The 25075-nt window shown below is 44.3% G+C and overlaps 1 protein-coding gene and 1 non-coding gene across 7 annotated transcripts in view; one reads left to right on the top strand and one right to left on the bottom strand.

The window, feature by feature from the left end:
- Positions 1 to 25075, bottom strand: part of IGF2BP3 (insulin like growth factor 2 mRNA binding protein 3) — a 163255-nt gene that overhangs the window by 65472 nt on the left and 72708 nt on the right. The window lies entirely within an intron of this gene.
- LOC129479973 (small nucleolar RNA SNORD65) lies at positions 19768 to 19838 on the top strand. Its single transcript, XR_008656890.1, has one exon. It is a non-coding gene; the product is annotated as a small nucleolar RNA SNORD65 (small nucleolar RNA).

Here is a 25075-nt window from a genome sequence, read left to right as displayed (position 1 = left end):
ATTTTAAAGGTTTTAATGAGTAACAGGGGTCCATTAATAATCAAGGAGAAGTTATGGTTATCAGAAGACAGTTTAGTTAACTGCAAATCTTTTAGGAAATCAATTCTACAAAACAGTCAATTGCCCTCACAGAAGGTCTATTCACCAACCAAGTTCACCTGGAGTTTAAAGATATTACAAAACAAAATCTCAATTTTCTAGTCTTCAAACTGCTCCTCCCCATGTGCCTGCTTCTGTCCTCAACAGCAGGATTCCCAGAGTTGTGTCTGCAACTCGCCACTCCCAGTCCATACTTGGTTTGAAACCTATATGCTCTTATAGCTTGTATTTGGTCCCTACAAAATCTACATCCATGCATTGGCAATACATGGGGCAATTCCATACATCTCTTATTGTTAACAAGTGAAGTCTTACACAGGTGCACTTGAGAGGTCAAGCCATGGTCAGCTAACTGGTGAGGGGTCAGGGGATGCAGAGAATTTGAATGTCAACTTCTAAGATGGGTTGGGAAAGTCTTAACTTGGTAATGTCTTTAAATATTAAAAGGCTATTTCAAAATTAATGTTCAGCCATGAATACAAAAGAATACCCACTGCATTGTGAATTTTGAGGTAAAAACCGTGGAGACTGCCCGCTATGCATTTTTTTTTTTTTTTTTTTTTTTTTTGAGATAGAGTCTCGCTCTGTCGCCCAGGCTGGAGTGCAGTGGCATGATCTCAGCTCACTACAACCTCTGCCTCCCGGGTTCACGCCATTCTCCTGCCTCAGCCTCCCGAGTACTGGGACTATAAGTCCCTGCCACCATACCCAGCTAATTTTTTGTATTTTTTAGTAGAGACGGGGTTTCACTGTGCTAACCAGAATGGTCTCGATCTCCTGACCTCATGATCCACCCGCTTCGGCCTCCCAAAGTGCTGGGATTACAGGCATGAGCCACTGTGCCCGGCCTACTGCCCACCATGCTTCTTGGCCGATGAGTGGCATCCATGCAATTTAATATGGTTCAAGACTGTCATACATTACTTTCATCCACTCCCAACTGATTCCCTACTAACTACCTTTAAACTAGAACACCCTATGTCTTCTTACTTCTAGGACACAATCCCTGATCACCCCAGTCTTGGTTAACTCCCTGTACTGGGATGAATAGCGCTCTTTAAAAATTCACCAGTACCTGTGAATATAGCTCTAAATCCAATGACTAATATCCTTTTAAGAGGGAAATTTGGACACACACAGGGAGAACACAACATGACTACAAAGGCAGAGACTGGGAGCAGAGACGCAGCTACAAGCCAAGGAACAGAAAAGATTGGGCACAGCCAGCAGAGGCTAGGAGGAAGGCTTGCCAGCACCCGATGGCAGACTTCTGGTTTCCAGAACTTCGTTTTAAGCTTCCCAGTTTGTGGAAATTAGTTACAGCAGCCCTGATAAATTAATACATCTCTCTCCCATCCTCCACAGTAAGCACCCACCTCCAACCTAACCCAGAGGCTTGTCTTTACTTTGGAAGGCCATTCACTTGTCCATGTCTAAATTAGGCTCAACTTCACGGCTGTTATCTAGAACAGGCCCTAGCCCAGAGCTATAGACTGTGGGATTCCAACACGGCAATGGAGAAATCCCTCCTCCCAGCAGTCTCTATATCCACGCAGTAATCAGCAACCAAACACACTGGATTCTTCACACACATTATTCCACTTAGTCATCTGAACAACCTTCAAAGGCAGATATTAACCCTGTTTTCAAGATGCAAAAACTGAGTTTCAAAGAGGAAAGGCCACATGCCCAGGCGGACAGGAAATACGTGAAGAGTCAGGATTTGAACCCACACTATGTGAGTCTAAAGTCAGTGCTCAATAGGCTACACCTGTTTCTCAAAAAGTCACCACCTTGTATGGAAAATGATTCTTCAAAAGCTCTTCATACCAGCAAGGTGCAGAAAGTTGATAAATTTTGAGGCTGGTTGACAGGTACATGAGGATTTATTATATACTCTCTACTTGTATATGCTTATATGTTCATTAAAGTGATGGCTGATTTTAAAATTTTAAGTTAAATTTAAATTTTTTTTTTTTTAGATGGAGTCTCACTATGTCACCCAGGATGGAGTGCAGTGGCATGACCTCAGCTCACTGCAACCTCCACCTCCCAGGTTCAAACAATTCTCCTGCCTCAGCCTCCTGAGTAGCTGGAATTACAGGCATGTACCACCACGCCCAGCTAATTTTTGTATTTTTAGTAGAGATGGGGTTTTGCCATGTTGGCAAGGCTGGTCTCCAACTCCAGACCTCAAATGATCCACCCACCTCGGCCTCCCAAAGTGCTGGGATTACAGGCTTGAGCCGATGCACCCGGCCTTAAAACTTAATTTTTAACGTCAAAGTCCAAAGTTTAAAATTAACAATAATCACTGGGCAAAGATGTAATATTTGCACTGTTCATTAAAACGTCACTATGTGACCTGGTGCAGTGGCTCACACCTATAATCCCAGCACCTTGGGAGGCCGAGGCAGGAGAATCACTCGAGCTCAGGAGACTAGCCTGGGCAATATAGGAAGACCCCATCTTTACAAAAAAATAAATTAGCCAGGTGTGGACCCCTGTGGTCCCAGCTATTCAGGAGGCTGAGGTGGGAGGATCACTTGAGCCCAGGAGGTTGAGGCTGCAGTGAGCCGTGGTTGCAGCACTGTACTCCTGCCTGGGCAACAGAGACCCTGTTTTAAAAAAACAAAAAAACAAAAAACTTCACTATGTAATGGGCACTACACAGGTTATTATCTCTGAATACAACAAAACAGGTTAGCAGAATACAACTCCTGCATCTTTCAGAAAACACTGTAGTTTGAGTAAATGAAATTTGATCTTACCAGGTTTATTTTTTTTCTAAGATAAAGTTTCCTAGGATTTCAACTGTATCATAAGAGAAATATTCTCTCATTGTTTAACATATTTTATAGACAGAAGCAGTAACATTCCTAAAAACAAATTCAAGCACTACATCTGTTAGAATTTTAATCATGACCAAAAGTTCAGCTAAATACAAATTCACTTATATCACAATCAGTGCATCATCTGCCATCTCAATATCCTCCTACCATTAATTTTTATCCAATTGCTATATGCCTTATGGTAAAACAAAAATGGCCTTGCCCATTAGTGACACCTCAGACAAGTAAGTATAAAGATCAAAATTCTAGAACCCCATAACAAACTCAATACTTAAGCAAGGCTGGGTGCGGTAGCTCATGTCTGTAAATCCCAGTGCTTTGAGAGGCCAACGCAGGGGTAGGGGGGTAAGGGAGGGTAGAGATTTGCTGGAGCCTGGGAGTTTCAGACCATCCTGGGCAATACAGAAAAACCTAGCTCTACCAAAAAAAAAAAAAAAAAAAAAAATCAATCATCTAGGTGCAGTGGCTTGCACCTACAGATGCAGCTTCTTGGGAGGCTGAGGCAGGAGGATCATTTGAGCCCAGAAAATAGAGGTGGCAGTGAGCTATGATGGCGCCATTGCACTCCAGCCTGGGTGACAGAGCAAGACTGTCTCAAAACAAACACACCTAAGCAAAGCCATGTGTGGAAACAATATAACTACATAGATTATTTTGATAAACTAGACTTTAATAGTAATTATTCAAATACGGTGAATAGTGATGGAAGTGTAGCACAAAAATCAGGACACATCTGATGGGATTTAGATGTTTACATGCAGGCTAACAAGCAAGTATATGAATAACTTTTACAAGTCAATAATAAAGACAATCCATTAACAGATTGGAAAAATGTCTACTCAGATTATTTGTCTAAGAAGATATACTACAAATGCTCAATAAACACATGAAAAGATGCTTGATATCATTAGTCATCAGGGAAATGCAAACAAAAACCACAAGAGGATACCACTTTACACCCAGTGGGCTATAATCAAAAAGTCAGATCATACCAAGTGTTTGCAAAGAAAATGAAGAGATTAGAACCATCTTATACCGCTGGCAAGAATTTAAAATGGTGCGGCCACTTTGGATAACAGTCTGGCAATTTCTCAAAATGTTAAACATAAAGTTACTATGTGACTCTGCAATTGAATTCCTAGAAACATACCCAAGAAAAATGAAAACACATGTTCACACAAGAAATTGTACACTAATGTACATAGAAGCATTACTATAGTCAAAAAGTGGAAACAACCAAAATGTCCACGGACTGACGAATGGATAAACAACGTGGTATATTTATGCAGTGGAGTATTACTCAGCAATAAAAAGAATGAAGTCTGGAGCCAGGCGCGGTGGCTCACGCCTGTAATCCCAGCACTTTGGGAGGCCGAGGCGGGCAGATCAGGAGGTCAGGAGATCGAGACCATCCTGGCTAACACGGTGAGACCCCCATCTCTACTAAAAATACAAAAATTTAGTCGGGCGTGCTGGCGGGTGCCTCTAGTCCCAGCTACTTGGGAGGCTGAGGCAGGACAATGGCGTGAACCTGGGAGGAGGAGGTTGCAGTGAGCCGAGATCACGCCACTGCACTCCAGCCTGGACGACAGAGCAAGACTCCATCTCAACAACAACAACAAAAAGAATAAAGTCTGGATACAGGCAACAACATTGAAGAACCTTATAAACACTTTCCTAAGTGAAAGAAGCCAGACACAAAAGACCACATATTATATGACTGCATTTATATGAAATGCCCAGAATACGGAAATATAGAAAGATCAGCAGATGCTTAGGACTAAGTGGGGTGGGGTGATGGGGGTTCAGTGGGGGGAAAGAACAGGAGAGCAATATCTGAAGGGTGCAGAATTTGAGGTGATAAAAATATTCTAAAATTAATTGTGGTAGTATGTATTTGTGAATACACTAAAAACCACTGAATTGTACACTTTAAATGGGTGAATTGTATGGTATATAAATTGTATCTCAAAGCAGTTTAACAAAGCCCTATTTATGAGACTGGAAACAATTTATACAACCCAAACCAAAGAAATATTAGTCTTTTCCAATTATGCAGCCCTTTAAAAAGAACCGCCATAAATGGATCTTTATAAAACACCTGGTAGGCACTGGGTGAGGTGGCTCATACCTGTAATCCCAGCACTTTGGGAGGCAGAGGCAGGCAGGTTACTTAAACCCAGGAGTTCAAGACCAGCCTGGGCAACATGGCTAAACCCCGTCTCTACAAAAAATATAAAAATTAGCTGGGTGTGGTGGTGCATGCCTGTGGTTCCACCTACTCAGGAGGTGGAGGTGGCAGGATCACTTGAGCCTCAGAGGCAAAGGCTGTAGTGAGCCAAGATCATAACACTGTACTCCAGCCTGGGTGACAGAGTGAGACTCTATCTCAAAACAAAACAAAGCAAAGAAATCCTACCTGGTAGGTTAGGTGTATTAAATTAATTTTCAACTTACAATATTTTCAACTTATAACGGGATTATCAGGACCATAACCCCATTATAAGTTGATAAGCCATCTGTAAAATCAAACATTAATGCCTTTCTTATGGAAATTAAATTTTGGCAGTAACCAAATAGTATCTGGGAGTTTCTCTTTATCGAAGTGTTTCAATTAATAAATGAAAGAATAATAGAATTGGAAAATGACCTTTTTGCCTCCCTTTATGAAATAATGGAGCTCTCAAATCTATGGCTGCTAACATTACAAAAAGAGAAAACCAACTATGTACTTCCTGACAGAAGTCTATACTACCATCTATGAAGTATTCTTGCTTAAAGAGAAAGAGGAGAACTGGAAGGGAGGGAGAAAGAAAGCGAATCTGAATATGCCCAGATCTACTGTGGTTCTCAATCTTGGCAGCACAGTACAATCACCTGAGGAGCTAAAAATACTGATGCCTGCATCCTAAGACTAGAAATTCAAATTAGTATGAGACATAACCTGGACATTAGAATTTTTAAAATTTAAAGTTGAGATCACTGCTCTAAATCTAACCACCAATTCACAAGAATCCAGAAGACTCAGGAACAGGAACATGTACTGTACTTCAAGGATGAAGTCAGCCAACCTAAACATGACAGGATAAGAGTTTCTTCAACCAATGGGGTAGGGGGTGGGGGGGAGATAAAAAAAGGAATGGGAACCTAAAAGTCAACAGTCTTAAATCAACTAACTGCAAAATATAAACCTCATTTGGATTCCCCGTACCGCCCATCTTTTTTTTTTTTTTTTTTTTAAGAAAGAGAGACAGAGTCTCGCCACATTGCCCAAAGCTGGTCTCAAATGCCTGGGCTGAAGCAGCTGTCTTGCCTCAGCTTCCCAAAGTGCTGGGATTACGGCGTGAGCCACCATGTCCAGCCTATTTGGATCCTAATGCAATTTTTCAAATGTGAACCAACTAAGATATCTGAACAGACTTCATGGTTTATGAGAATTTTTTATATGTGATATTGATTTTTTAAAGCCCATATCTTTTAGAGATACATGCTGAAATAATTTCTAATGAAATTACTTATCTAAAATTTATTTCAAATTATCTGATAGAGAGAGGTGGGATAGATATAGAGAAAATGAGATTGGCCTTAAGCTGATAATTGAAGTTAGGGGATAGGTACAGGGGGAGATTTATTATACTATTCTCTCTACATTTGTAAATGCTTAAAAATTATCCATTTCATAAAGTTTTTAAAATGTGAAATATTGGCCAGGCGTGCTGGCTCACACCTCTAATCCCAGCCCTTTGGGAGGCCAAGGCGGATGGAGTGCCTGAGCCATTCTCCAATAAAAGGAACCAAAGCTCCTTAGACAAATAGCTATTTCAAGGACTGAAGCAGGAATTCTACAAGATAATCCTGAAATATCTTGTAATGCCAGAAAGTACGTACTCAAAAAGGAAAAACCAATCGCAACCAAGCAACAAAAAACCACCACACACAGAAACACACAATGATGGAGTGACCAAAGGGACACAGGAGCCCCCAACAGCCAAAGCTGGAACACCAGAACAGCAAAATAGCTGAAGTAGTATTAGACTATAGCCCAGAGTACAAAATAAATATCCACAAGCCAAATGACTGAACAAATAGGGAAGATTGAACAGCTCTCCAAGGAGAGAAATTCCAAATAATTTATGTAGATGGTCCACCCTCAAGGAGATAGAGCGTAATTCTCCACTCCTTAAGTGTAGGCTGTGCAAAGTATTGGCAGGGAGGGGTGGTGGTGCAAACTAACATATACTGTTTCATCCAGGTGATCAAGGTTAACATCAGCGGGCTGGGCATGGTGGCTCACACCCACAATCCCAGCACTTTGGAGGCCAAGGCAAGTGGATCACCTGAGGTCAGGAGTTCGAGACCAGCCTGGTCAATATGGTGAAACCCCATCTCTCCTAAAAATACAAAAATTAAACAGGCATGGTGGCAAGCACCTGTAATCCCAGCTACTGGGGAGGCTGAGGCAGGAGAATTGCTTGAACCTGGGAGGTGGAGGTTGCAGTGAGCCGAGATCACGTCACTGCACTCCTGCCTGGCAACACAGCAAGACTCCGTCAAAAAAAAAAAAAAAAAAGAAAGAAAGAAAAAGGAAGGAAGGAAGGAAGGTATGTAGGCAGGTTGGTTAACATCAACATCAGTAGTAAGTCATATTGATTGTATGTGCTCTTGATAAAATGAGAATGACATTTTATCTGAAGTCTTCCTCCTAGAAAGTCCATAAACCCAGTCTAATAATGGGAAAAACTTCACACAAGTTCCAACTGAGGGTCATTCGACAAAATACCTGATCAATATTCCTGAAAACTGTCCAGATCATCAATAAGAAGGAGAGTTTAAGAAACTGTCGCTGTCAGTCAAGAGGAGCCTAAGGAAACATGACAATGAAATAGTGTCCCAGACAGGATCATGGAACAGATAAAGGATATTAGGTAAGAGCTAAGGAAATCTGAGTAACAATATGGAATTTGGTTTACTATAAACCATGAAATAATAATTTGGTTCTTTAATTGTGACAAATGTGCCATACTCAAGTATTATGTTAATAACAGAGAAGACTGGGTCTAGGGTGTGTGGGAACTCTACACTATCCGTAGTAAACCTATGGCTATTCTACAATTTGTTTCAAATTATCTGATTTAAATTATCTGATTTTAAAAAAGGAACAAAGCAATGATAACCTGCTACAATACCCATGAACATTGAGAGCATTATACTAAGCAAAAGAAGCCACTAGGTATGTGAATATCTCAATAAAGTTATTATAAACACACACACATACTCACACAATGAGATACTACACACCTATGGCAAGGATGCAGAGCCATTTTAGAATGGCTAAAATTAAACCACCAAGTGTTGTCAGGGACTGGACTTGCTGGTGAGAATATAAAGTGGCACAACTACTGTGGAAAAGTTTAGAATTTTCTTTTCTTTTTTTTTTTTTTTTTTTTTTTGAGACGGAGTCTCGCTCTGTCGCCCAGGCTGGATGGAGTGCAGTGGTGTGATCTCGGCTCACTGCAAGCTCCACCTCCCGGGTTCACACCATTCTCCTGCCTCAGCCTCCCGAGTAGCTGGGACTACAGGTGCCCACCACCACGCCTGGCTAATTTTTTGTTTTAGTAGAGATGGGGTTTCACCGTGTTAGCCAGGATGGTCTCAATCTCCTGACCTCAAGATCCGCCCGCCTCGTCCTCCCAACGTGCTGGGATTACAGGCTTGAGCCACTGTGCCCGGCCTAGAATTTTTTAAAAACATTAAATATATGATCCTGTTATTCCACCCCTGTGTATGTGCCTGAGAGAAATGAATATAACAGGAAGAAAAACTTTCTCCTTTATCAACAGGTTCAGTAATTGAGGGCCTACGTATTCAACTGACAATGCACAGATGAACAGGAGAAAAAAACAAAAACTTTTTCATATGCATATGGAAGTGCACAAAAGCAGTACTCTAAACAGCTAAAAAAGGGAGTTTACAAACTCAATTAAGTGGGGGAAAAAGGATACGGGAGAAAAGGCTTCTATGGGAAAATAAATGGGTTTCAAGGGGAATAGGAGATAAATTTTGTGGTAATATTTGTTTATGCAGATGAGAGTGGTCTTCTCCATCTTTTTTTTTTTTTTCTTTTTTTCCAGGCCAAGAACATTCCCAGTGAGAGGGGATTTTTAGCAGCCTCATTCCCAGAAGTTTCTGCCTTTAGTTAAAGTAAGGAATTTCTGATTAGGCTTCTTTCTGCATCTGTTGAATCTCAAATGTCTTTAGTTTAAAATAATCTTCATACTATCTCTGGAGGTTACAAGTAGGTCCTCACAAAAGCAAACATCCATATAGAGATCTACACATAAACGTTCACAGCACCTTTACCTGTAGTAGTTAAAAACTGGAAACAGCCCAAATGTTCATCAACAGGTAAACAAGTAAATTGTAGTATATCTACACAACAAACCACTACTCAGCTATGAAAGGGAATGAGCTATTGACTCACGCATCATAGGTAAATCTTAATGGTTTCACATGTGTACATGTATGTTAAAACTTATCAAAATGTGCACTTTAAAGATGTGTTTATGTCCATCATACTTCAATAAAGCTGTTTTTTAAGAGGACCTACTAATTCGACGATTTAAGTTGTTATAAATCAGAACCAAAGTGAGAATTATTCCCTTTTTTTTTTTTTTAATTGAGACAGAGTCTCACTCTGTTGCCCAGGCTGGAGTGCAGTGGCACTATCTCAGTTCACTACAACCTCCATCTCCCAGGTTCAAGTGATTCTCCTGCCTCAGCCTCCCGAGTAGGTGGAATTACAGGCACATGCCACTACACCCGCCCAATTTTTGTATTTTTTAGTACAGAAGGGGTTTCACCATATTGGCCAGGCTGGTCTCAAACTCGTGCGTGACCTGGTGATCCGCCCACCTCGGCCTCCCAAAGTGCTGGGATTTACAGGGGTGAGCCACCATACCCCACTAACTCCCAATGTTTAATGTGTGAAAAGGCTTAAGGTTTAAGTGAGAAAAAAGCAGGAAATTACATGCAATATATTCAGTACTTTTTTTTTTTTTTAAATTACAAGACTACACAGATGGGAAAAAGAAATTGGATGATAAATCTTTAATCAACACATTGTAACTGTTTGCCCAAAAAGTGTGAAGAATATCAGACATACACAGTTGGAGAAAAGAAGCCATGAATAGAACTGAGAGTCAAAAATAAATGGTCAGGCTGGGTGTGGTAGCTCATGCTCATAATACCAGCACTTTGGGAGACCAAGTCAGGAGGATCCCTTGAGGTCAAGAGTTCAAGACCAGCCTGGGCAACATAGCGAGATCCCGTCTGTAAAAAAAAAAAAAAATTAGCTGGGCATGGTGGTACCCATCTGTAGTCCCAGCTACTTGGGAGACTGGAAGGTCAAGGCTGCAGTGAGCCATGATTGAGCCAGTACACTCCAGCCTGGGCAACAGAGTGAGACCGTCTCTAAAACACACACACACACACACCCTTGGACTATTGGTCAAAGATAGGCAAATATGCCAAGTGAAATAATGATGCTAGTTTTTGCAGACAAAATTGGCTAATATTTTGAATTATGTTAGCATGAAGTATGATAGGCAAATATGCCAAGTGAAATAATGGTGCTAGTTTTTGCAGACAAAATTGGCTAATATTTTGAATTATGTTAGCATGAAGTATGCTGGGGAGGACATGGAAAAACAATGTCTTGTCCATTAGTGGGGGAAGTATAAAACAACATAGAATTTCTATAAAAGTTTTGTTAATATCAAATAGCCTAAAAATTCACTCTGATCTAATTCAATTTGTGTGTATACCTGCATAGAAGTATGAAAGGTAATACGCCAAGATATTTTTGAACTTTACTTTCCAAATTTTATTCAATGAGCCTGTATTACTTATAATGGGGAAGAAGTATATTTAAGTCATTCTTTAACTAAGGCTTCTGAAAAGAAAAAAAAGTCAGTTTGAAACCAAAATACCAACTAAACAAGCATAGATCTGTCCGTTGACTGACCAAGACAAGAATACAAATGAAGCCACTGAGCTACAGGAAAGCAAAGAGTGCCGCTAGATTAGGGTAAACCACCAGAGCTCTGTTAAGAGTAGCTGGTGGGAAGATTCAGATAGCAGGGCAACCCCACTCCAGGACCTCCCACTCTGGCACATGAATGAAATCCCTCACATGCCAGCTAGAATTAAATACAAAACCTTTAACAGCACAACCACCTTTACCCCCTTTTCTCCCTCTTCATAGCTTGTGTATAGGCAGCACAGGAATGCCAAGACCACAACTGTACAGCACACAACTTTCATTTTTGAAAAGACAGCTAAAAACGTTACAGCTGTTTTTGTCACTTTGGATTTATTGTTGCTTTTTTTTTTTTTTTTTCTTTTTGCTTTTTTTTTTTTTTTTTTTGAGACAGAGTCTCGCTCTGTTGCCCAGGCTGGGGTGCAGTGGCATGATCTCAGCTCAATGCAACGTCCGCCTCCTGGGTTCAAGCAATTCTCCTGCCTCAGCCTCCTGAGTGGCTGGGATCACAGGCACCCGCCACCACGCCAGCTAATTTTTTGTATTTTTAGTAGAGACGGGGTTTAGCCATGTTAGCCAGGGTAGTCTTGAACGCCTGGCCTCAAGTGATCTGCCCGTCTCGGCCTCCCAAAGTGCTGGGATTACAGGCGTGAGCCACCGAGCCCAGCTTTTTTTTTTTTTTTTTAAGACAGATCCTTCCTTCCTTCCTTCCTTCCTTCCTTCCTTCCTTCCTTCCTTCCTTCCTTCCTTCCTTCCTTCCTTCCTTTCTCTTTCTTTCTTTCTTTCTCTCTCTCTTTCTTTCTCTCTTTCTCTCTTTCTCTCTTTCTTTCTTTCTTTCTTTCTTTCTTTCTTTCTTTCTTTCTTTCTTTCCCTCTCTGGCCCAGGCTACAATCTACTCGGCTTGCTGCTGCCCGCGCCGCGGACTGCCTGGGACTGCCGGCGCCCGCCACCGCTGCCTGCCTTTTCTCCTTTGGATGCAGGCACGCGTTCGCCATCTTGGCCACGCTGGTCGCCAGCTCCTGACGCCGAGTGCTCTGCCCGCCTCAGCCTCTGCCCGCCTCAGCCTCCCGAGGTACTGGGACTACAGACGGAGTCTCGCTCACCCAGTGCTCGGTGTTGCCCGGGCTGGAGGGCGGTGGCGTGGTCTGGCCTCGCGGCAGCCTCTACCCCCCGGCCGCCTGCCTTGGCCTGCCAGGGTGCTGGGATTGCAGCCCCTGCCCGGCCGCCGCCCCATCTGGAAGGTGGGGAGCGCCTCTGCCCGGCCGCCCCGTCTGGGAGGTGAGGAGCACCTCTGCCCGGCCGCCCCGTCTGGGAGGTGAGGAGCGCCTCTGCCCAGCCGCCCCGTCTGGGAAGTGAGGAGCGCCTCTGCCCGGCCACCCACCGTCTGGGAAGTGAGGAGCGCCTCTGCCCGGCCACCCACCGTCTGGGAAGTGAGGAGCCCCTCTGGCCGGCCACCCACCGTCGGGGAAGTGAGGAGCGCCTCTGCCCGGCCACCCACCGTCTGGGAAGTGAGGAGCGCCTCTGCCCGGCCACCCACCGTCTGGGAAGTGAGGAGCGCCTCTGCCCGGCCACCCACCGTCTGGGAAGTGAGGAGCCCCTCTGCCCGGCCACCCACCGTCTGGGAAGTGAGGAGCGCCTCTGCCCGGCCACCCACCGTCTGGGAAGTGAGGAGCGCCTCTGCCCGGCCACCCACCATCTGGGAAGTGAGGAGCGCCTCTACCCGGCCACCCATCGTCTGGGAAGTGAGGAGTGCCTCCGCCCGGCCGCCCCGTCCGGGAAGAAGTGAGGAGAGCCTCTGCCCGGCCGCCCCGCCCGGGAAGAAGTGAGGAGCGCCTCTGCCCGGCCGCCCCGCCCGGGAAGAAGTGAGGAGCGCCTCTGCCCGGCCGCCCCATCCGGGAAGAAGTGAGGAGCGCCTCTGCCCGGCCGCCCCCGTCCGGGAAGAAGTGAGGAGCGCCTCTGCCCGGCCGCCCCCGTCCGGGAAGAAGTGAGGAGCGCCTCTGCCCGGCCGCCCTGTCTGGGAAGTGAGGAGCGCCTCTGCCCGGCCGCCCCGTCCGGGAAGAAATGAGGAGCGCCTCTGCCCGGGCGCCCCATCCGGGAAGAAGTGAGGAGCGCCTCTGCCCGGCCGCCCCATCCGGGAAGAAGTGAGGAGCGCCTCTGCCCGGCCGCCCCATCCGGGAAGAAGTGAGGAGCGCCTCTGCCCGGTCACCCATCGTCTGGGAAGTGAGGAGCGCCTCTGCCCGGCCACCCACCGTCTGGGAAGTGAGGAGCGCCTCTGCCCGGCCGCCCCGTCTGGGAAGTGAGGAGCGCCTCTGCCCGGCCGCCCCGTCTGGGAAGTGAGGAGTGCCCCTACCCGGCCGCCCCGTCTGGGAAGTGAGCAGCGCCTCTGCCCGGCCGCCCCGTCCGGGAAGAAGTGAGGAGCGCCTCTGCCCGGCCGCCCCGTCCGGGAAGAAGGGAGGAGCGCCTCTGCCCGGCCGCCCCGTCCGGGAAGAAGTGAGGAGCGCCTCTGCCCGGCCGCCCCGTCCGGGAAGAAGTGAGGAGCGCCTCTGCCCGGGCGCCCCGTCCGGGAAGAAGTGAGGAGCGCCTCTGCCCGGCCGCCCCGTCTGGGAAGTGAGGAGCGCCTCTGCCCGGCCACCCATCGTCTGGGAGGTGAGGAGCGCCTCTGCCAGGCCACCCATCGTCTGGGAGGTGAGGAGCGCCTCTGCCCGGCCACCCATCATCTGGAAAGTGAGGAGCGCCTCTGCCCGGCTGCCCCATCTGGGAAGTGAGGAGCGCCTCTGCCCGGCCACCCATCGTCTGGGAAGTGAGGAGCGCCTCTGCCCGGCCACCTATCATCTGGGAAGAAGTGAGGAGCGTCTCTGCCTGGCCGCCCCGTCTGGGAAGTGAGGAGCCCCTCTGCCCGGCCGCCCCGTGTCTGGGTAGAAGTGAGGAGCTCCTCTGCCTGGCCGCTCCGTCTGGGAGGTCTACCATGGAGGCCAGAAGCAATGTGGGGGCTGGACGTGGTGGCTCACGCCTGTGGTCCCGGCACTCTAGGGGGCGAGGCGGGTTGATCACTTCGGACTAGGAGTTCGAGACCAGTCTGGCCAACTTGGCGAAACATGAAGAATACAACAGACAAACCAACCAACCAACTCAATGACAACAAAACAGGTCTACCCTGGAGTCATACTCTAATTTTTTCTATTTTCCTCCCTTTCTGATCCTTTATCCCACTTTCTTTTTCTTCCTCTTCCTTCTCCCTCTTCTTTGTCAAATAGAGGATTGAGTTATTATCACTGATCCATATAAAGTCCCTCTCTCATTTATTTTAACTCCCACCCCCATTTCTATTCCCCGACTTCCCATGTGCAACCTTCCTAATATGTTTGATACGCATCTTTTTGTTTGTATGTATTTTTAGAAAATGTTTATTGTTTTTGTATGCAAAAAAAATTAATAAAAAAAAAAAAAAAAAAGACAGATTCTTACTCTGTCACCCAGGCTAGAGTGCAGTGGCATGATCTTGGCTCACTGCAACCTCCACCCCCCAGGTTCAAGCGATTCTTGTGCCTCAGCCTCCTGAGTAGCTGGGATTACAGGCGTGTGCCACCACACCCAGCTAATTTTTATATTTTTAGTAGAGACAGGGTTTAGCCACGTTTGCCAGGCTGGTCTCGAATTCCTGACCTCAAATGATCTGCCTGCCTCAGCCTCCCAAAGTGCTGAGATTACAGGTGTGAGCCACTGTGCCCGGACTTGTCATTGCCTTTTAAAATCTCAGTTGTATGGTTATTGACATAGCCGCAACCCATCCATGACACTCTCGCTTTCCAGGTGTGCAAGGACAGCTTTAACAGCTGTAATGGGTTTAGACACTCAGACTTTCTGATCTATTCCTGGAAGCCAGTGCTGATTAATTTTTAACTTCTTTGGAACTGAGCCCCAAACAAAACATGAAACTAGGACTTATATTACAATGACTAAGGTACTACAGACATCTACTTAGAATCAAGTATCACCAAAGAAAGGCAGAATAACCTGAGAAATGTTTCATCCAAAAGACTGCAAATGAAAAAGTCTTATTAAAATGATAAAAAGCACTGATCACTGTCTGTAGACAGGCCCAGTACACACCCTAGTTGAATAATTTGCAACACAGAAGGTAGAATGGCAAGATCAAAATGAGTAAGAACTTGAGGCAAGGAGAACATTCACTTGTTTTCACGAGTGAATGTTCATGAACCACTACTTTTAGGCCTTACTCTTCAATGCATTTAGTTCAAGAAACAATAAGTAAATTGCTAAGCATCTGAAACAAAACTGAAAATTGAACAACCCAGCAAGTCTCATTAATAGCTCTTCTAGGATATTAATGACATAAAAGATAATGCACCCAGATTAAAACGCACAATACTGGTATCACCTGCTACACACCCTAACCAACATAGCTAACCTACAGAAAGTATTTAAGTAAGTAGTAAAGGAGAGACTGCTCTTCTCTGCATTCACAAATGTTGTAAACTGATGGCCAGTACTGCCTACAGTATGGCAGATGTGGCCAAAATGAGGGCAGAACCATCAGTCCCTTCCTCACTAACCCTGATGAACCAAGACTTCCTCAAGCTTAGCTAAGCCTCAAATGAGAAAGGCAACACTTTCTGCCAACATGTCAGAGTGCTGGATAGTACAAAGGCTGACCTCAAGAAAAGGCTGATTCAGTAAGTAGTGCTGTCACAAATGGAAAACCATTTGGAGGAAAAAAAAAAAAAAAAAAAGACAAGGACAGCTAATCATCCCATATATACATACATACACACACACACACACGCACATATATACACACATATATATACACACAGACATATATATACACACACAAAAAAATATACAACTATTAATGATAGTTACCTCTGAATGGTAGGATTTTAAGTCCTTTTTTCTGTGTTCTAAAGTGAACACAAACACTTTTTTTTGTTTGTTTTTGGAGACAGGGTCTTGCTGCTCTGTCACCCAGGCCACAGTACGATGGCATGATCAGGGCTCACTGCAGCCTCGATCTCCCAGGCTCAAGGGATACTCCCACCTCAGCCTCCCAAGTAGCTGGGATTATAGACGTGGGCCACCACGCCTGGCAAATTATTGTACTTTTTTTAAGCGATGGGGTTTTATCATGTTGCCCAGGCTGATCTTGAACTCTTGGGCTCAAGAAATCCTCCCACCTTGGCCTCCCAAAGTGCTGTGATTACAAGCATGAGCCACTGTGCCAAAAACATTTCTAATTTAAAAAATTAAAGTGAGTAGCATATAACTCCCAGTGGCTATAAGGTGGTCACTGGTCAATTTCTTAGGAGTTCCTAGAGGACACTCTGATATCTGACTTCCTTAGGGGACACTCAGCAAGTTTCATTAGCTTCCTTGGAATTAACCCACCTTTGCTTCTGTGATCAAAGAGAACTTGCTTTCATCCAACTCAAGACGTCTTCTGCCCGCTGGAGTGGCCTTCCAGAAGGACCCTTTCCCTGCAGAACTGTGCTATCACCTCACCAATGATCACCCAGAATGGTCCTTCACGCTAGTACCAGGCAACATGGTTAAATCAGACACCTCGTTCATAAAAGCCTCCCTCCCACACATACCTTGTAACATGTAAATCAATAATAAGTTATTAATAACTAAAAGCTAGTTCAATCGTAATCAATGATCATCTCGTGCCTAAGGAATATGGGCATGTGATCTCCTATTCACTGAACAAATGTCAACGAATGTCAAGGACAGCTAAGATTCCACCCTGCAATAAGCACAGTTTAGACCTGTATCGAGCACTATGCTCAATTCTGAACCCTACTCTAAGGGACTCAGAAACCATGCCCCCAAAGGGAAACAGGCTGAGAGGGGTCAGTGGAGGGGAATCTGGGAGGGACAGATGAGTGGTCTGCAGAGTTTCTCAGACGATAGACCATTTGAATGTGCTCTCTTCACACATTGGGAGAATTTTTATATTCTCAAAGGAGCTAAAATAAACATGGAAGTTGAAATGAACAGGCTCTTAAAAGATCATCTAGCCCAAGGGGGGGCAATCATGTTCATTTTGCATGCCAACTGCAAACAACTGGTTGTGATTATCCACAGCCTATGTGAGAAGGATTCTGCGGCCTAATCTAGGATCAGTGAGAAGAGTCTCTCCTTGAGAGTCCCTCCTGCTGCGGAAGGAAGGAGGCTGAACAAGTACCGTGGATTCCCAGCAGTGATCTTCACCAATGGACTGGATACTTAAGAGGCCAGTCGAGTTATTAGGGGGTACACAAATCCATAATGCTTTCAAGACTTTCTGATAAGGCAAATAAACAGTAATTCCTACACTTGTGTATACCATAATCTTTTAGACAGGTATATGGGTTGTGTGATTAAAAAAAATTATTAGTGTTACAGGTTTCTAAAGGTAATCTAGTTCACACAACAAGGTCTTTCAGCTACAGACACACCTGCACGACTTAAAAAATCTACTTCCCAAAATGATAAAGCTATTTATAATCAACAAGACTTTTTAAAATATCTACTTTGGGAGGCCAAGGCAAGCTAAGTGTATGAGCCCAGGAGTTGGAGACCGGCCTGAACAACATGGCGAAACCCTGTCTCTATAAAAAATACAAAATTTAGCCAGGTGTGGTGGCGCGTACCTGTAAGCCCCAGCTACTCGGGAAGCTGAGGTAGCAGGATCATTTCAGCCTGGAAGATCGAGGCTGCAGTGAGCTGTGATCATGCCACTGTACTCCAGTCTGGGTGACAGAGGGAGACCCTGTCTCCCCTGCCCCTACCCTCCCCCAAAACAACAACGAACCATGAGAGAAAAATAAAGCCAGGAAAAATTAAGATTGAAAATAAATTGGTATGAAGTTAGTGGTGAAGTTAAATATTCTAAAAATATATAGCAGAGGTGACCCTTAAACTCAGTAGCAGACAACACCAAGGCAAACACAGTCAGTGAGAAATTATGCAGGCTCCATCATGCGCGCTACAAAGCTGTCTCTGGTAGCCAAGGGAAGCATACAAGCAAAGGTCCTCTTTTTAAACATTAATTAAACAGCACGTCAGAATAGAATTCCTACCATACAGAAACAAAGCTGTGACAAAAGAAAGGTTTGCTTGTGTTTAGTTAAGCAAGAAAGAAATTAACACGATGAAGCCATGTCCTTTATGGGAAAGATACCATGTAAATTATCTGAAGTCAGAAATATTTGTTCAGCTGGGCAACTTCAAGTAGTGGTAAACAATACTGGAATACTGGAAGTGCACAGAACATGCTCAGAACTGATGGGCATCAGATTTGCTGAGAAAGGAGAACATGGAGTAATGATGGGTGTAAGCTCAGAGGAGCTTAGCATTAATCCACCCTAATGAGGCTGGCATCTGGGGGCACAGCCTGCTCAATTTCACAGCCATAAGGAGCAGCCCTTACTGATGCTTCTGACTTCTTTGTGACTCATTTTTTCAACACTAAAGTCTGAGGTTTTCCTTAAAATTTTTTTAATAAGAAATTACACTTCCCCCAAAATAGAAAGCTGAATATTATGATCAACTACTATTAGAAAGCCTAACCAAAACAACCTGAACTACTTAAAACAAGTAACCAGATCAAGATAAAACACCCGCAATATACCGTCCAAAACATCTGATCCCTGCTAGTGAAGGGCCAACATAGCTGGCACCAAGATTTCCATTTGCCGCCACCAAAAAATAAAAAAATAACACAAAGAAACAAAAAAAGAAAACAATTTTTTAACAACTTCAGTGATTTCTGCATCAATAAAACTCAATGACCTCGGGCCAAGTGCAGTGGCTGACACCTATAATCCCAGCACTTTGGGAGGCTGAGGCAGGAGGATAGCTTGAGCCCAGGAATTTGAGACCAGCCTGGGCAATATGGTGAGACCCCATCTCTACCACCCCCTGACAAAAAAAAAGAAAAACAATTAACTGAAAAACCAACAGGGCAGACACAGTGGCTCACACCTGTAATCCCAGCATTTTGGGAGGCTGCGGCAGGCGAATCACTTGAGGTCAGGAGTTCGTGACCAGCCTGGCCAACATGGTAAAACCCTGTCTCTACTAAAAATACAACAATTAGCTGGGCGTGGTGGCAAGTACCTGTAATCCCAGCTACTCAGGAGGCTGAGGCAGGAGAACTGCTTGAACCTGGGAGGCAGAGGTTGCAGTGAGCCGAGATCACTGCACTCCAGCCTGGGCAACAGAGCGAGACTCCATCTCAAAAAAAGAAGAAAATAACAAAAATACAAACCTCAATGACCCGAGACAACAAATTTATGTCCTATTTTCTTATACCCACCCCCCCACCCCACCCCTACACAAAAAAATCCAGTGAGTTTGTTTTTTTTTTTAACCCAATAACCCATTACAGAGTTGAAAAAATTCCCAACCAATACCCTTTCAGTGAGTGAATACTGACCAGCAAGTCCACGCCAGCCATTGTTCTGGGTCTTTGATAACATGGGAGGACAGAGCCCTACCCACCTTAGCTCTGGTGGGAGAAATAGACACAAGTCAGAAGACAATTAAATATAAAGTGCTGGCTTGGGGGTGGGGGCAGGGAGGGGTGCACACCTATAGCCCCAGCACTTTGGGAGGCAAAGGAGGGAGGATCGCTTTAGCCCAGGAGTTTGATGCAGCAGTCAGCTATGATCTCACCACTGCACTGGGCGACAGAGAAGACTCTGACTTCTGAAATATGTACTTACACACACACACACACACACACACACACACACACACACACAGTGCTAAGTCAAATAATGAAATCACCCAAAATAGCTGGAATTACTGGCAGATTGTGTAGCAATAAACCTAGTTTTCTGAAGAAAAAAAAAAAAAATACATGAGAGAATGCAAGCCTACATGCTAAGTGCTACCATAGTGTTAAGTATGGGAGAAATACAGGAGAGATGTCTAATCCAAGTGTGGTAGGAATGATGTCTAAATTGAGGGCTAAATAATTGGTGAGAATCAAGAAAGATGGAAAGGATCCAGAACAAAATAAGACTGTTGGGGGGAAAAAAAAGAGCAAATGGATTCTTGGCAAAGAAAACATATGCAAAAAGTCCTGAAGCTAAGAGAAGGATGGGGTTGAGGAAGTAAAGTACTTCACAGTACTAGAGCATACAGCATGTGAATTTCAGCCAAAGGACAAATGCCTCCAAGAAAAGTTAATTCACAGTGCAGCAGGGCGAGCCACTTGTCTTGTTTGCTGGTTCTCACATTGACTCTGAAAGGACTTTTTTTGTTAATCCCATTTTCACAGATGGGAAAGGGACTCTGTGTGGTTGTCACTTTTATCCAAAGTCTCAGAGCCACTAAGAAGCTGCCCTCAAAGTCCCTACACCCTGTCTTTCCATTCGACCATTCTGGGGTTCAGACCCAGAAACCCCATACTTCTGCCTTATATTTTAATGAAAAGTATGTCTCCAGGTTTATGCGGAGAATAACCAAGACTGTCAGAAACATTTAGTGAAAATCAGAGCTAGGAGGAATCTGTTTTTTTGCGAGTCCAGAGAAGCTGACTTGGATAAGACATCAAAGTTGTCTTGTGCAGCAAATTCTCCTCTGGCACATAGTAGGCACTCTGATAAATTCAAAAAGGCTTCTAAGAAGAGGCAGAAGCAAGGACAGGGAAGGAGCTCAGCTCCACAGCTCAGGGAGGGTGACAGAATGGCCTAAGGCCCAGGAGAGCACTGTGTTGTCAACTGTCAGTGTCAAGCCTGAGACAGGAACCATGAACTAGCACCATCTCGGCTCTGATGTTGAACTGCAGCCGTCTCCTCTAAGGTCTCAAACTGGCCTTACACCAACACATGCCTCCTTCTATCACCTAATTGGCCAAACACCATGCCTCCTTCGACACCTAACTGGCCTTACACCAAGACATGCCTTCTTCTATCTTGTCATCTCATAATAGGAATGCTGCATCCCCTACATGAAATGACAAAATGTATTCTGCATAGAAATCCCTCTAGGTACTGAAGAACTTTTATCTTAATGTATTTCACCACTGAGTATTTAGAGTCCCCACTCTCAAGGTTGTGGTCCTCTTACCATTTATTTGACACTTGAGTGCTGACTACACTGGTGGTAAATTGAATAATGGTCCCAAATATATCTACCTCCTAACGCTTAAAACCTAGGAGTGTTACCTTATATGGCAAAAGGGACTTTGCAGGTATAACTAAGTATCTTGAGGTGGAGATATTATATGGGATTACCTGGGTGAGCCTTATGTAATCATGGATCCTTACAAAAGGGGCGAGAGAGGAGGGAAAGTCAGAGAGAAGGCAATGTGAGGACAGAAGCAGAGGCTGAAGTAGCATACTTTGAAAGAGAAAACCATGAGAGCCAAGGACTACAGCCAGGCACTAGAACCTGGGAAAGGCAAGCAAACAGATTCTCCCCTAAGACTTCCAGAGGGAGCCAGTTCTCATGACAACCTTGACTTTAACCCACAGAGACTGACTTCAGACTCCTGGCTTCTAGAACAAAAATTAATTTCTGTTGCTTTAAACCACCAAGTTTGTGATTAATTTGTTACAGCAGCATAGGAAACTAATACCTATTCTTATTTTATGTTAGCATGTAAATTTTCTATACCATCACTCATATTGAATTGCTCTAAAATTATCCACCTCTCTTCCACCTAAAAAAAGTGAAACAATATTGATCAGTAAAACAAAAGCAGAATGTTGACTATTATTAAGGTCGGTAGATGGGGGGTTAAGTATACTATTTTCTCAATGTGTGTACGTTTGAAAACTCCCAAAGTACAGGGTTTAAAAAGTCACTTTAAAATTCCTAAGAAAGGAAGCACATTTCTACACCATCTCCCACTGAGCCATATGAGCCAGTTTTTTTTCCCCAACATTGGAACAAGTTGTCACATCTTTAGTTCAATGCCACACCAGGTCCTTGGCTAGTGGATAAGGGACACATGGTACAAAAAGTTTGCATCCTTAAACATGTTCTCAATACATCTAAGAGGCACACAGGAGCTGAGCAACTAAAGAAACATTTGTGTTTCCCATATCTTGTTTCTCCAGGATAGTAAATCATGCATTAAAACAATGTGCAAAAGTTTTCCAAAGTATTATATTACTTTTTGCTGATCACAAATAGGCAAATGCATCTAAGATGATCTGATTTCTAATGCAATTCAACTCTGTGAAAGTCTAAAACAAAATATTAGGTTGGTACAAAAGTAACCGGAGTTTTTGCCATTAAAAGTAGTATCTCTAAGCTATATAATAAGCAGGTGGTTTTGGACTTAGAGAGCCACAGCTGACCTTATCCTGCTCCTCCAGGGTAACATTTTGAGGACAATGCTATCAGAGGTTCTTCATAGCCTAAGTACTGTCTGCCACACCAACATTACAACCAAAAGGGGCCATTCTGACTAAGGCTGACCCAGCCTCAGAAAGCAAGGCACGTGATAAAATCACATCCTTCAATCTGGCTGTACTTGTTACACCCACTGAAAATTAAGAAATACCTAGATGCCCAAGAATTTCCATTTCACACGAGAACAACTTCAAAAACCACCTCATGACTGTGTGTGTGGATCCAACCATAAATACCTACACAAGCACACACCAAAGCCAACCATATGCATCGCAGCGTAATGACTGTGTGTAAAATGAGTCAGCTGGAAGAGCAGAAGTATTTAAGATGCTGTCAAAACCCTACTTTTTTGAGATGGAGCCTCGCTCTGTGGACTAGGCTGGAGTGCAGAGGCACGATCTTAGCCCACTGCAGTATCCACCTCCTGGGTTCAAGTAATTCACGTGCCTCAGCCTCCCAAATAGCTGGGATTACAAGCACGTGCCACTACACAAGGCTAATTTTTGTATTTTTAGCAGAGACAGGGGTTTCACCATGTTGCCCAGGTTTGCAAGGCTCACGCTTGTAATCCCAGCACTTTGGGAGGCCGAGGCGGGCGGATCACGAGGTCAGGAGATCGAGACCACGGTGAAACCCCGTCTCTACTAAAAATACAAAAAATTAGCCGGGCGTGGTGGCGGGCGCCTGTAGTCCCAGCTACTCGGAGAGGCTGAGGCAGGAGAATGGCGTGAACCCGGGAGGCGGAGCTTGCAGTGAGCCGAGATCGCGCCACTGCACTCCAGCCTGGGCGACAGAGCGAGACTCCGTCTCAAAAACAAAAAAAAAGATTCAGTCACTGTGGCCGAGTAGTAGGACCCCTTCCCAGCAGTACTTGCCTTCACACAGACCCACTAGAGGAACAGTTGCAGGCCCCCTGCTGAGGGGGTTCACCATCAGCATCACCAGCATGAACTGCCAGGAGTCTGATAACTCAGGACCCTTCCTGCCTTGTATTAGGAATTGTCTTCCATCATTCAAACTCACAGTACAAAAAATACAGCAGGAAGTCTTCTGAAATTAAGGTTTGAAAAGTCACTGCTATGCCGGGCACAGTGGCTCACGCCTGTAATTTCAGCACTTCGGGAGGCCAAGGCAGGTAGATCACTTGAGGTCAGGAGTTCGAGACCAGCCTGGCCATCATGGTGAAACCCTGTCTCTACTAAAAATACAAAAATTAGCTGGGTGTGGTGGCAGTCACCTATAATCCCAGCTACTCGACAGGCTGAGGCAGGAGAATCACTTGAACCCAGGAGGTAAAGGTTGCAGTGAGCCAAGATTGCGCCACTGCACTCCAGCCTGGGTGACAGAACGAGACTTGTCTCCAAAAAAAAAGCCACTGCTTCCCTAGGGATTGGCATGAAGCAAAATGCAGTCTAGGCTGGGCACGGTGGCTGAAGCCTGTAAAGCCTGTAATCCCAGCAATTTGGTTGGCCGAGACAGGTGGATCACCTGAGGTCTTGAGGTCAGGAATTCAAGACCAGCCTGGCCAACATGGCAAAACCCCATCTCTACTAAAATTATGAAAATTAGCCAGGCATGGTGGCGTGTCCCTGAAGTCCCAGCTACTTGGGAGGCTGAGGCATGAGTATCTCTTGAACCCAGGAGGCAGAGGCTGCAGTGAGCCGAGATTGCACCACTGCGCTCCAGCCTGGGTGAAACAACAAGACTCTGTCTCAAAAAAACAAAAAAAAACAAAAAAAAAAACAACAACAAAACCACAGTCTAAGTCCAAAACCACCTGCTTAATACATAGCTCAGAGTTATTTTTAGACTTTTAGAGTCGAGTTGTATTAGAAATCAGATCATCTAAGATGGATTTACCTGTATGGGATCAGCAAAGGTAACACATACTTTGCAGAACTTTTGCACACTTGTACTGCATGACTTCCTATCCATAAGTATATAAAGCTAAGAAGAAATAAACAACTTGAGTTACGCCTGTTAAACTACTTTGCAAATTTTATCATGGATAAAAAGAGACTGCTGATGGTAAAGGCAGTTAAGTTCATTTCCATCATTAAATGATAATTTTTATAGAAAGCGATACTTATGCAAAACAAAGGAGGTTATGGGAGTAAAACATTTGAGCATTTGGCCAGGAAGAGGGGAACTTACACCTTTCATGGGAAAGTATTTTAGGAACATACCGTCATTTTGGGTGATTGTGGGAAGAGAAAGAGTGAGATGAAGATAGAGACCGTATCATGACAAGACAAACTTATAAGTGGAGATTAAGCATTTACAAATTTTTACAGCAAACTGACAAGAATTTTATGTCTGTTGAATCTAATAATAAAAATCAGCTTGTTTTCTGGCTGACTTTAAAATTTCATTGTAGTAATTTATTTTCATTGTATTTTACAAAAAAGTCAGTAATCAATTAGAAATTTAAAAATAACTGGTCCTTCAACTCAGCTGAGGAAGGAATGATTTAGAACAGTAATTCTCAATGAAGAAATCTTCACCCCTTAAGGAAGTGGTTTTAGAAATCTGTGGATCCTTTGGGATTAGGAAAAGGGTCCTTCACTAATATTTGATAGACACAGACTAGGTATGTCACACATCCTGAAGTGTGCAGTACAGCTTCACACAATAAAGAGAGGTGGCCTCATGTCCTGCACAGCCTTTGAAGGTCCTTGATATTCAGATACAGGGGAAACCCATTTATCTGACC

This window comes from Symphalangus syndactylus, chromosome 3, assembly GCF_028878055.3.
Source record: "Symphalangus syndactylus isolate Jambi chromosome 3, NHGRI_mSymSyn1-v2.1_pri, whole genome shotgun sequence".
In the NCBI taxonomy this organism is placed as follows: domain Eukaryota; kingdom Metazoa; phylum Chordata; class Mammalia; order Primates; family Hylobatidae; genus Symphalangus; species Symphalangus syndactylus.
Note: the sequence above shows the minus strand (reverse complement) of the source record. Positions and strands in the feature narration are given on the sequence as shown.